Raw genomic sequence first — 14,411 nt, 5'->3', positions numbered from 1 at the left:
TTACAAGAAATGTGGGCGGCAGGTAGCCTAGCGGTGGGGCAGGAACCGAAAATTTGCTGGTTCCAACCCATGAGCCCGACTTCATAAAAAATCGGTCGATGTGCCCTTGAGCAAGGTAAACCTAATAGCTCCTGTAAGTTACTGGATAACAGCATCAATGTTAAACAAAGAGAAAAGTAGTAGGGGAAGAAAATAAAAATATGATTATTTTGGGAGCAAGAGGGATGACCAAGAAAAAAATAAATGTGAAGAAAGAGAGGGATGATCTCCATCCTCTTCTCAACCAAAGCCCCCACCCTCCTGATCGTTTTTACAGACCTAGTCTCTCTCTCCCTGCTAACAATGTCATGAGTCCCCACAAAGGCATCGTTTTCACATTGTGGTCTCTCTCCCTGTCTTCTCCTTCTCTCCCTCTCTTCTCCTTTTCCCTCTCCCTCTTCTCCCTCTCCCTCTTCTCTTCTCTTCTCCCTCTCCCTCTCCCTCTTCTCTTCTCTTCTCCCTCCTCTTCTATTCTCCCTCTTCTCTTCTCCCTCTCCCTCTTCTAGTCTCCCTCTCCCTCTCCCTCTTCTCTTCTCCCTCTCCATCTCCCTCTCCCTCTTCTCTTCTCCTTCTCCCTCTTCTCTTCTCCTTCTCCCTCTTCTCTTCTCCTTCTACCTCTCCCTCTTCTCCTCTCCCTCTTCTCCCTCTCCCTCTTCTCCCTCTCCCTCTTCTCTTCTCTTCTCCCTCTCCCTCTTCTATTCTCCCTCTCCTTCTCCCTCTCCCTCTTCTCCCTCTTCTATTCTCCCTCTCCCTCTTCTCCTCTCCCTCTCCATCTTCTCCCTCTCCCTCTTCTCTTCTCTTCTCCTTCTCCCTCTCCTTCTCCCTCTCCCTCTTCTCCCTCTCCCTCTCCATCTTCTCCCTCTCCCTCTTCTCTTCTCTTCTCCTTCTCCCTCTCCCTCTTCTCTTCTCTTCTCCCTCTTCTATTCTCCCTCTCCTTCTCCCTCTCCCTCTTCTCCCTCTCCCTCTTCTATTCTCCCTCTCCCTCTTCATCTTCTCCCTCTCCCTCTTCTCTTCTCTTCTCCTTCTCCCTCTCCCTCTCCCTCTTCTCTTCTCTTCTCACTCTCCCTCTTCTATTCTCCCTCTCCTTCTCCCTCTCCCTCTTCTCCCTCTCCCTCTTCTATTCTCCCTCTCCCTCTTCATCTTCTCCCTCTCCCTCTTCTCTTCTCTTCTCCTTCTCCCTCTCCCTCTTCTCTTCTCTTCTCTTCTCCTTCTCCTTCTCCCTCTCCTCCTTCTCCCTCTCCTCTTCTCTTCTCCTTCTCCCTCTCCCTCTTCTCCTTCTCCCTCTTCTCTTCTCTTCTCCTTCTCCTTCTCCCTCTCCCTCTTCTCTTCTCCTTCTCCCTCTCCCTCTCCCTCTCCCTCTCCCTCTTCTCTTCTCTTCTCCTTCTCCCTCTCCCTCTTCTCTTCTCCTTCTCCTTCTCCCTCTCCCTCTTCTCCTCTCCCTCTCCTTCTCCCCCTCCCTCTCCCTCTTCTCTTCTGCTTTTCCCTCTCCCTCTCCCTCTTATCTTCTCCTTTTCCCTCTCCCTATTCTATTCTCCCTCTCCCTCTCCCTTTTCTATTCTCCCTCTCCCTCTCCCTCTCCCTCTTCTCTTCTCCCTCTCCGGCTCCCGCATGGGGCAATGCCTCTTATTTCTCCACTACAGAGGAGAAAAACACCACCGACCACGGAACCCAAAGAAAACTGCCCACATACACCTCCAATCTGAGAGGAATTACGAGCTTGGGTGAAATGTCTAAATGAATAATAAATTAAACACATTAGCCTTGGCGTGATTAAGAAGAAACTTTGCGTGGGCCCAAAAAAAGCAAGTGGCTTTCCCTGGTGTTTAATAAGATCGGCATGAAGAAATACGAAGGACCTTTGAATGGAAAGAAATGTGCTCCAGTGCTAGTACAGTCGTTAGTCTCTCTCTCTTTCTCTCTCTCTCTCTCTCTCTCTCTCTCTCTCTCTCTCTCTCTCTTTCTTTCTCTCTCTCTCTCTCTCTTTCTTTCTCTCTCTCTCTATCTCTCTCTCTCTCTCTCTCTCTCTCAGAATTCACATGCTAACAAACTGGCAGCTCTGTTCAAGAACAATAGAATAGCCACATATAAATGGTATTGCTATAATACACCGTCTAATGTAAACAGCTTCAGGAACAGCTATTCAACTCTCTCCTCCAATATAAACTGCATGGAGGGAAATTGGCTCCCAACCTCCTGTAAACTAGATGATTATTTACTAGCCACCAGGGAGGATATCATTTGAACAAGAAAGGACAAAAGGATCTACAAGGAGAGTAATAGGCTAACCCCAGTCACAGTAGGAGCTTTAATCTAGTCCCTGTACTTTTATCTTCTGCATAACCTCTAATCATTGTATGTTGAAAGGGCCACATGCCTCACTCACCCTGTACTCAGCTCCCCTCACCTCTCTCTCAGTACATTTGCGACAAACCTCTCCCCTCCAACAAGTCCCAACCTGACCCTCAGGAGCCGACGATCCCAATCACCCCCCCACTGCCGCCTGCCGGCATCTCAGCGCCCTTCTTTCCTTCAGAACCTCTTCCACCATAGTCACAAATATTTGAGGAGATAAAAAATCATTTCACATATTCTCGTGCCCACATACTGGGTGGCAACCTTAGAGGTGGTGTCCACCTCAAACACATCTACACCGAAACCTGTTTTAATGTGACCCAGCGACGTCAACTTGCACTGATGAGGCTGATGCAGCCCAGAAGACGTTGCTTTGCCTCTCCAATGTCCTGACCATTAACCTGTCTCAAGACTAGACAGACCTTACCCACATACAGAAGCAGCCTCTCTTTACAGTATGAATATCTACAACAAACCCTTCTCTTTTCCTTCAAACTCAGTGATCCGGTGCAACATTCCTTTTTCTGAATTATGGATAGTGTAAGAATGTGGAGTATATTAAATATTAAACCCGGTGCCAGACAATGCCTGTGGACCGTACAGAGAACAGCCGCCCATGTCTCATAGTGTCATTGTTTTCCTCCTTCACAGGACAACATGGGGTTTCACCTTCAATGGGAGGGGGGGGGGGTCTGTGTGTGTGTGTGTGTGTGTGTGTGTGTGTGTGTGTGTGTGTGTGTGTGTGTGTGTGTGTGTGTGTGTGTGTGTAGGTGAATTCTTAGCCTTACAGTGTCCTAGCCTTACAGTGGAAAATATGAGTGTGTAGACAAAGTCGTGCACGCAGGCACACACGCACACACACACACACACACACACACACACACACACAAAGAGTTGTGTGACAGTTTAGAAGCACTTCCACATTGTACACGTGTGGGGGAAAAGTAAATAGCTGTTCTTATAACAGGTCGATATATCAATGGATTTCATGACCAATAAACTGATCTATTTAACAGACCAGATATAACTGTTCAATAATAACTAGACCTCATCCAGTTCACCCGACATCATCCAGTGTGGTTCTGGGAGAGGAGAGCGGCAGTTAATGCTGAGTCCATAAGATGTTAAATATCTGTCCTATAGGGAAGGACACACTGTTATGCCTTGTGGTAATAGAGAGCAGACAGGGAGGCATTTTTGAATCCCTGAGCAGCTATTTAGACAAACACTCTTTGAAATTCACTACTTTGATTATCTTGGACACTTGAGGTTTCATCTGCAAAATAGGCTACTCCTAAATTCCACATTCTCATACAGACAAAACAAATACACGCGCACAGACGTAAGATCGCAAAGGAAAAATACAGACACACCCGTACTGATTGGAAAATACTGCATAGCAATAAACACACCTATAAACAATACGTGAAATACACACACACGTACACAAACACATGTGTAATTCTACACCCGCCACATACTGGACATAGAGCAGAGTCTTCATGATTCCATCATCATTTGTAATACTGGTACCATCAGCCAACTCATAATAACTATTATAATAGTCCCAATGACAGGGTGGAACTGTGTATAAAAGTGAGTAAAAGGAGACTGTCTCTCCCTCTCTTCTCTCTTCCACCTCCTCTCTTTTCCTCTCTGTCTCTCCCTCTCTTCTCTCTTCCACCTCCTCTCTTTTCCTCTCTGTCTCTCCCTCTCTTCTCTCTTCCACCTCCTCTCTTTTCCTCTCTGTCTCTCCCTCTCTTCTCTCTTCCACCTCCTCTCTTTTCATCTGTCTCTCTCCTGCATTCTTCCCCCTCCTCTCTTTTCCTGTGTCTTTCTCTCTCCCCCCCATCCCCCCCCCCCGTCTTTCTCTCTCTCTCTCTCTCATATTTTCTGCTCCAAATTCTGTCAGGAGAGCGGTGCTCTGAGCACGTTGTGCCCCACACAGGAGACTGAGGGCAGTAAATGTTGTACAACTGATGTAAGTGTACTTACAAACAGAAGCTCTATGGAGTGTGAGAGAGACAGAGAGAGAGAAATCGATACTAAAAGAAAGATTGAGAGTAGGTGCGCACATGCTAGAGAGATAGTGTGTGAGAGAGAGAGATAGTTGTGGAAAATAGATATTGTGACACACCCCCTAAACTCTAAAAGTGCTGAATAATGCCTGGCTGAACTGGGGTGGGCCACAAACTAATTTAACCCAATATGCAAGCTCTGACATTGCTAAAATGTGGAATACAAGTAGTCAGTTGTCTGCCCTATATACACAAACAAACATCATTAGGATATCTTCATACATCTAGGAAATATAGGCCTGTAAACACAGAGATACAATAAGTAGAATTATCAACTATGAATATTTATGATGAATGTAAGCTTTACTTTCTGGTGGCTGACCTTCCAAGTCATGGTCCTGCCTGACTTAAACACATCCAGTTGCACGTATTTTGACGTTGTGGCTATTGTAATCGTCTCTAAGGAAAACAAGTGGGCTCAGACATTGTCACATCACATGTAAATATGAATTTACAATATGTTTTGTTTTTCTCAGAATTGTGTACAACACTCACGCCCATGAAGACTTTTTTCATGTAAATCGATTTTATTCTGAATCTAATATGGCCAACATAATTACACTCAAACACCTTTTCCTGCATATAAATTGTTGTGGTTCATTTAGTATTGTGTTACTGGGTCTTTAAAAGGGTTGCAATGTGGCTCCTGGTATAACTAGGGCTTTGAGTGGCACTGCCATGCCTCTTGTGTTTGAATAGCTGATGTCAACTAGCTCTTCAATGTGTGTTCATGTGTTTCACAACACAAGCACATGGTAGCATAACCACATTACAGGAAAACTAAATCTAGCAATTGAATCACTTTTGCAGTCAAATATTTTTTCACAATCATCCCTTTCATAAATGGGAGACATTAGAGATGTGAAAAAAACATGGTTGTGTTTTGTTCTACTTCGGGTCAGGGTAAAAAAAGGGTTGGCCGCGAGCCTAAGGGGTAAGAGAGCTAGAATTAGGGCAGACAGGAAGACACACAAAGAAAAAAGTAGAGTAGAGGAGAAACATTGTAACTAAGAACACAGGCAAATATAAATGAAAACAAAACAACAGTTATAAAACACAAAGTAAATGAAACAACAGATAAAACACAAAGTTAATGAAACAACAGATAAAACACAAAGTAAATGAAACAACAGACAAAACACAAAGTAAATGAAACAACAGATAAAACACAAAGTAAATGAAACAACAGACAAAACATAAGCCATGGAGATGCAGAGGAAGAAAAGCAGAGAAAGGCTCAAACTCCAGAGAGACAAACTTACAGTAGCTCTTTGCCGCCATGCCTATAGCCCCCTGCAGTAAACCACAACGCCTGTACCACTCTAGCCTATCTATTCACGGTGTGATAGACTGTATTCATGAAAGGCTCCACCACAGACAAGCAAAGCAGAAAGGGAGAAGGGCTTATGACACATTATTAGTCATATTACCAGGAACGATTAGATTAATCACATTACTGAACGTACACTCAGCAAAGCTCTGTTCTCCAATAAGCACCTGGGGCATGTCCAAAATGGCACCATATTCCAAATATAGTGCACTACTTTTGATGAGATCTCTATGGGCCCTACTCAAAAGTAGTGCACTACATATGGAATAGGGTGCCATTTGGGATGCAAGCCCTGTGTTACAGCAGGGCTATCAAACGGTTGGCTAATGCTGCTCTCTATGACAGAGATAAAAGATTGGTAGAGGGATATTAAAATCAGTCTCTCTCTGTATGTTTGTGTGTGTGTGTGTGTGTGTGTGTGTGTGTGTGTGTGTGTGTGTGTGTGTGTGTGTGTGTGTGTGTGTGTGTGTGTGTGTGTGTGTGTGTGTGTGTGTACGTGTGTGTGTACTGGGGAGGAGGGATTGTCAGAATGCTTCTCATCACTGGCAGGGCTCTATGCTGCCATTTTCTTACAAGAAGCACATGTGCTCCTAAGTTTAAGAAATAGGAGCACATGAATACATTTAGGAGCACAATAAAAAATATTCAAAGTATTAATGACAAGAATTGCCAGGAATAACTAAATACAGGTTTAAGAAGCACCAGAAAAATGTATTTTTTAGATGGAGATGTAGCCTACATTGGGCCTATATGAATCCTAGCTACTTTTGAAGCTCATCTCCTGAAGAAGCTCATCCCTTTTCCTTTCTTTCTGTTACACTAAATGTTGTCTGAGGGCACTGGTGCTCCCAAATTAACACCCCAGGTAACACAAAATATTTAGGAGAATATTTGACCAAAATGGTAGCACTGGAGAGTCTGGCCCCTGACTGTGTATTAATATGATAGCTCCTCCTCACAAGCACCAAACTTTTGGCCTGACATGAACCTATACTGACACTGTAGCACCACCACCACAAAAACAACAATAAACACAATGTGATATACATATATATATATATATATACAGTGCCTGACTTGTACTGAAATAGGTACTGTATATAAACACAACATGTAAAGTGTTGGTCCCATGTTTCCTGAGCTGAAATAAAAGATCCCCGAAATTTTCAATAAGCACAAAAAGCTTATTTCTCTTTAATTTTGTGCACAAATTGGTTTACATCCCTGTTAGTGAACATTTCTCCTTTGGCAAGATAATCCATCCACCTGACAGGTGTGACATATCAAGAAGATGATTAAACAGCATGATCATCACACAGGTGCGGCCACTCTAAAATGTGCAGTTTTGTCACACAACACAATGCCACAGATGTCTGAAGCTTTGAGGGAGCGTGCAATTGGCATGCTGACTACAGGAATGTCCACCAGAGCTGTTGCCAGAGAATTGAATGTTAATTTCTCTACCATAAGCCACCTCGGTCATTTTAGAGACTTTGGCAGTATGTCTAACGGGCCTCACAACCACAGATCACATGTAACCATGGCAGCCCAGGACCTCCACATCTGGCTTCTTCCCCTGCGGGATCGTCTGAGACCAGCCACCCGGACAGCTGATGAAACTGAGGAGTATTTCTGTCTGTAATAGGAGTATTTCTGTCTGTAATGTTTTCCCCCCTTTTGTGGGGGGAAAACTAATTCTGATTGGCTGGGCCTGGTTCCCCAATGGGTGGGCCTGGCTTCCAAGTGGGTGGGCCTATGCCCTCCCAGGCCCATCGATGGCTGCGCTCCTGCCCAGTCATGATAAATCCATAGATTAGGGCCTAATGAATTTATTTCAATTGACTGAAGAGTTAGAGAGAAGGGGAGAGAGAGGGGAAGAGTTGGAGAGAAGGGGAGAGAGGGGAACAGTTGGAGAGAGGGGAAGAGTCAGACAGAAGGGGAGAGGGGGGAAGAGTCGGAGAAAAGGGGAGAGAGAGGGGAAGAGTTAGACAGAAGAGGAGAGAGGGGAAGAGTTGGAGAGAAAGGGAGAGAGGGAGGAGTTGGAGAGAAAGGTTGAGAGTTGAAAAGAGAGGGGGGGAGTTGGAGGCAGGGGGAGAGAGGGGGAGAGTTGGAAAGAGAGGGGGGAGAGAGGGCGAGAGCCCTTCTGGCAAACATGTTTAGCTCTCTCATAAACATCTCATTTGATAATAAAAGATAAAGAGTTAACAGCAGGACTTTATAACCCCACCCCTTGTGCGCACCCACACACACGTAAACAGGCACACACACATATGCGCGAATGCATCTACACACAAACACACAAACTGCAGCCAGCACACACACACAACACAGGCTGGCTGCTTTGACACTTCCAAGGACCACACACTGACTCACAGGCACACACATGGGACCCCAAGCCAGCCCTCTGAATAATACAGCCTGGGAACACACACACACACACACATTCACTGTGAAAACAGTAGTCTCACACACCGTAGCCTGAGGTCCTGTGTATCATGTGCTGTGTGGACTGCAGCGACGGGCCAACGCCACGGCCACTAGATAAACTACACAGTAACAACCCTGCTACCTACATCAACAGGACCGCTGCCTGGCTCACACTACATGCCAAAGCTAACTCAACTCAGTCCCACCGCAGCGGCAGCTCGCACCAGACTCACACTACCAGGAATGGCTGTGGCTCAGATACAGTTGATATAGTCAAAGTCTTTGGTTAAAACTATGACACCAAAATGCACTTGTATGTCCAGGAACTTTATTTATACATGCCATTTAGCAGACACTTTCATCCAAAGTGACATAGAGTCATGAATGCATACATTTTTATATGGGTGGCCCCAGCGGGAATCGAACCCACAATCATTTGCCCTGAGAAGTGGCAAAGACTAAATACGAAGTCATTATTAGTGTGCCCTCTATTTCCCCATAGACCATCCCTGCTGATATCTAATCGGCTGTTTAATAGCATAGACACACCCACCCTTGATATGTGAACACAGATAGCATGGGTTCACACAGGAAAAATAGACAGAGAGGAGAGAACAGGGAGAGAGGGAAGAGGGGAAGAGAACAGGATACCATAGAAAAGGGGGATGAGAGGAGCAGTCATTGTGAAGCACATTTACAGCGTCTGTCTTAAAATTAGTCATAAAAAGAAAGGATGGATTGGAACACAACAAAGACCAAGTTAAAAGGGCAAGAAACTGTGACAAACAAAATCATTGAAAATAATGGCTTCCTGCTGTTTATAAGTTAACCTTCATCAGTGCAGGGTGGAGTGAGGGGAGGGATGGCGCAAAAATGCAGCGGTGACAAGGCTCGTTAATAGCATGCTGCTTTTGACGCAATCTTGACGCATTTGGTTATGTTCCTATTTCATCACGAATGAGTGAATCCTGTCTTGTATGCCCAAAACGTCCACATTCAGTATCCAGTAGATTCTGATATGCTTCTGATATTTTGAAATTATGTCAATAACTGTAGATACCAGATACCGTATTTCTGGAGTGAGAAAGTTAAGCAGAAATAATTTTGCTGAAGTTTCTCTGACTTCAAATGTTCAAAGATGCGCTTTGCAGATGATGCGCTTGTAATAAGCTAACTGGAGATCGTTTCCATTTGGGTAGACCCACGTAGGCTGTAATAACTCAGGGTTTACCGTTTAAATTGATCTTCATGAATGGACACATATTACAGTTGTTAATTCCCGTAACTCGAGCGCGAAATACGAGTAAATGGTTGGAGAAAACGCCCTGCGAAAAGTCACGGCTTTCCATCTATTCTATTTCATCTATTCCTTCGGTTATGATACGCATTTGCGCACGCTATATGGTCAATTCCTGTCCAATGCCGATAAAATGTGAGCACTGTGCCAAAATCGCAACATCTAGGCACATTTGAAACAGAACGAGATCTGGTGTGACTGACAAAAAGGCTACATCTTAAAAGAGCTGAAACGAATGAATTTTTCTTTGGGCTTGGCATAGAATTTTGTTGGACTGCTTCGGGGCTCTGTTTACTCAAACACATAAGATAGACAGGAACATAGTCGATGATGACATGTGTAAGAAAATAATGCTTCTAGCCCACTTACTGGTGGCAACTGGCAACAATAAAACGAACATTCCTGATTCCTTTCATTACTGTACTAGAATTGGCCTACATGCATTTGCCAGAGCTACTCCCCAAAATGAAATAAATGTAGACTGAGTAAACCTGGTTGTGGGCCTTTCCAGGCCGAGCACAGTCAGTCTCTGTGTAACTTAATCTCGGGAGCTGATCACTGGGTTTTGAATCTACGTATTTATTTGAGAGTTTGGAACTTAATAAGAATAGCTTTAAGTAGCATTTAAAACTATTGCCACAACTATTGTTTTTGACATAATGGTGGGAGCGACCGTTTCCCATTTAGGCTAAAACGCATTACTCCAATCCCTGATCGCATGGTGCACGTATTGATTGCAGGAGAAAATGTAGACCTTAATTAAGCAACATTTGGGTTGAAGGGTCGCCTCCTGTCAGAATTGCATGTTTGGCTGCCCGTGGCGTGGCCTTTTGACTATGTCTCACACAAAAAAAATCTCGTATAATTCGTCTGTGCCCTTGACCTGACGGTGCAGAGACTTGAGTCAGAGGCCTTCTGTTTAGGATAGGATCAGGTGACCCGCCTCTGTAAAATGAGATTGGCTAGCCTATACACTGTCCCTACTGCCAGTGGCATTTATAACTTTGCTGCATTACGATCAAGCATTATCAGTCTATATGCCCAAGCTTTTCTCGTTTGTAGGCTATTGGTGGAGGTTGTATTAGCGAAAAGCAAGCTATGCCTAGTAACCTACAGGAGATCGAAGTAGCTATGGAATATTAGACAGGTATGAAATATATATACCCATATACCATAACGTGCTTATTATGCCACTAATCAATTCATACATTATACGATTTAAATATAAGAAATAGCCTATTACGCACGCCTTCTTCTTAGAGCTTCTACAATGACCTACAGTTAGTTAGACAAGTTACCAAATCGTTTAATACTGCAGAGGAAACGACAGGCTTCTGCTGCTACCTCGCAGTCTAACCAAGGTGAGAGAAGCAAACTGGGTCTGTGAAAATGATTCAGCCACCCTATGAGGATAGTGGCAGATCAATCGAAAGTGCTTCTTTATTATTCAATAATCTATACCAACGAATTTTGGCATATAGGTTTTATAAGGGTGCTTAGAAGACAAAGGTCGGAATTATTACTCGTATTATCACATGTAGGCCTAAGCTATTGGATGAATTAGAATATATTTGATTATATTTAAAATAGGTTTAAAATAATATCGGCTAATATCCATCAAATGAATATACAATTAATTCACGTTAACTGATTACATTATTTAAAGAATGAATGAACGAGTTAATATTTATCGTTTCAGTAGGCTTAACTTCATGAGTGGAAATTAACGTCATTCTAAATTCAAAACTCGGCTGTTAATTTCCAACTTCAAGAAGTAATGGCTCGCTCATTATTTGAAATGTTATAGAGACGTGCAAAAAAAATTATAATCATGACACAGTGTATTGTGTGATTTTCCTAAAACAACAGTTAAATCCGAATCTTCAATTAGGTTAAATATGAATCTAATGTTAAAAGTAAAAGACAACATAAATGAACACAGAGACAGACAGACAGACAGACAGACAGACAGACAGACAGACAGACAAACAGACAGACAGACAGACAGACAGACAGACAGACAGACAGACAGACAGACAAACAAACAAACAGACAAACAGACAAACGCACACAAAAATTTAAATATGTTCCATATTGGGACAAACACGCACGTTGGCGAGAGTAGCAGGTCTCTTAGACAATCGGTGAATTTACAGGTTATTCTCTCAAACAATGGAACAGTGGATATGCTGGAATAGCATGTGCAACCCAGCCTACGCAGGAAAGTTCATTCATGATTTGTTTGGAAACTTTTGCATTAAAGATAAATAAAAAGGGTCAAGATTAACCTTGTTGTGACATAGGGCCAACTCTACTCTGAATGAGATGTTTCTATTGATACATTCTTATGAACACTGAATATATTCTTTAGAAAAATGATTCCAACGGCAGCACAGAAAGAAAATGGAATCTATGTCTACATTACCTATTTTTGATTGATAGGCCTACGATACATATAACACTTTACAACACACTTGGAGTTATCAAAGTAACTGTTTCCACTTTATTACTCAAAAATGAAGACGTTACCGTTTCATCAACTGGAAATGTGCAATCCCAAATGTAAAAAGTAGACGTTACCGTTTCATCAACTGGAAATGTGCAATCCCAAATGTAAAAAGTAGTCAAATAATCATGAAAAAAAGAAACCACATACATAGCTATAAATGTTTTCCCCAGGATGCTCCCTTTGACCTTTCTAACGCACGGGTACGATCAATCAGGTGAACTAGAATGAGAGGCCTAAATAACCCACATGTAGCAAGTGTGAAATCATTATTATGGATATTGAATGATAATCATGAGTTATGGTTAGTTATTATTATTCATCAGTAGGCTAATTAAATAATAATTGTCATCAGTGTCATTATTACATTGGAATATTAATATAGGCATAATAATAATAATAATAATAATACATTATGTAATAGATCGTTTTGTCTGGTGATGAAAGCTGTGTCCAAATAGCCTACATTGTTATGGGGATTAACTGACCAAAACAATGAATTGGAGATAGGATATGCTACAGGCCTATTAATAAAGTTTGAAACCAATAGCCTACAGCCTATCAGCCATTATAGCAATCGTCACTGTAAACGAAATTGTTATTAGGCCTATGTTGTACTTTTCAATTAACATCTGAACGTAAAATAATCAACTATAACCCCAGATAGGCTATTTACCCCTAGGTGCAACAAGTGATTTCTCTTTCTCGTAATCGACTGCATTACTGCATAACACCGCTGCTGCTGATGTGTTGTGTTGTCAGAAGAAACACACGATTAATGGCTTATTACAATGAATGGGAAATCGATGGAAACGGTCAGGTTAGTCATTACGGAACACCTCTGACTAGTACTTACTGTTTATGGGGTGTCTGTACCTCTGCTGGCCGTTGAGGAGGCTCTGTCCATTGATTAAAATTATTGAATCCAGGGCTGGGCTGCGTCGGGTCCACGACCGGCAGAGATCCGCTGGAGTCTGTGCTGGTGGACACAACTTCGTGCCCCAAGCGCTGGATGTGAGCGAGTCCGAGAGAAATGAGAGAGATGGGAGACAAAGGTAGACAATGTGCGTTGGTTTATTGTCTGTATGAGAGTGGTGTTCGCCAGAGAGAGAGAGAGAGAGAGAGAGAGAGAGAGAGAGAGAGAGAGAGAGAGAGAGAGAGAGAGAGAGAGAGAGTGTGTCTCTTTCGCTCGAGACCAGTGCGTCGAGGTTTGCTTGCTGAGTGCGTGGGGATCTTGCTGGAGTTCGAGCCGCTGCGTCTCGCGGCGCAGATAAACTTGTCAACCGGCCAGTTGGAGTCGTTTGATCGCACGTTGTGTCCTGTCGTCCCCGGTTAGACACGGCCGAGCCACAAATCGGTCCTCTTCTGAACTCGTGGCTTCTTCACCGGCGGGAACAAGGAAAACGCAAAACGCATCATAAGGAAAATGTTCAAGTGAACAACAGGCAAAACAACCAAGTCGCTCAAGCAAAACAGACCAAAATCAAAATGTCTGCCACAAAGAGAAGGTGTTAACTGAAGAAATCTCGATAGAACAGTCACAATTTCGCGCAAAACAATCTGCGTGTCACTTTCAATCTTTCCCGTGCCAACGGGCGCGCTAACTGACAGCGGGTTCACAAAAGAGGGAGGCGAGAGGGGTGGAGAAAGAAGAAAGCAAGCGCGGGGGAGAGGGGAGGGGCGTCAAAAGTCATTTGGCCTATTCCTCAGCATGAGCATTTAGTGTCTCGCTGCAAACCCTAATATTCTGCACTGACTTGTTTTTTTTCCCTTTCAAATATTTGATTTGGATGTGAGACTGTGCGCCATCGCCATTCCCACATATTTGATTTCGGATACAATGTGTGCCTTTGTCAGTAGGTTAACTTTTATATGAAGAGTTTTTAAAATACATTTTACTATTTAAATGAGGACATATGCTGTTGTGCCAGATACAAGTTGTTATTACTGATAATAGCCTATTTAACAATAAATAGTTAGCCTATCAGGAATGCAGATGAAACAGAAAGGCCTATAGATTTAATTCCATGCTCAGCAAAGACATCAGTAGTCTAATAAACGTGCATATATTGTAGCCGTCCCTGTCTCTGTCTGTCTTTGCCTGTCTGTTTTATTCATATCTTGTGTAAATACAGCAGGAGTGCGCTGTCATGGGAAATCATTGCATAATAAACTACATTCTTTATCGACAGATGTCACCGGATTTTAATAAATAACGAGGCCAAACGGTCTAACGAATGAACGGCTCTCCCCAGGTCGTCGTGACTGCAGTAAACCAAGGAGAGGGCCACACAAAACTGTCTGTCCTAAATATTTGATGAGCTCGTTTCCACTTTCGTTGTGGCCTAAGGTCACTTTCGATACCACATTGTGTGATGGTAG

At 43.2% G+C, this 14,411-nt stretch overlaps 1 protein-coding gene across 1 annotated transcript in view; it reads right to left on the bottom strand.

The window, feature by feature from the left end:
• Positions 1 to 12,963, bottom strand: part of LOC115124911 (DNA-binding protein SATB2-like) — a 75,695-nt gene extending 62,732 nt beyond the window's left edge. The window contains 1 exon segment of the mRNA XM_065013319.1: positions 12,886 to 12,963. The gene's annotated coding sequence lies outside the window, so the exon portion shown is untranslated.
• Between the last annotated feature and the right edge of the window lie 1,448 nt (positions 12,964 to 14,411).

The sequence above is a fragment of the Oncorhynchus nerka genome, linkage group LG3 (assembly GCF_034236695.1).
Source record: "Oncorhynchus nerka isolate Pitt River linkage group LG3, Oner_Uvic_2.0, whole genome shotgun sequence".
NCBI lineage: Eukaryota > Metazoa > Chordata > Actinopteri > Salmoniformes > Salmonidae > Oncorhynchus > Oncorhynchus nerka.
The sequence above is the reverse complement of the archived record's forward strand: the minus strand, read 5'-3'. Positions and strand labels throughout refer to the sequence as shown.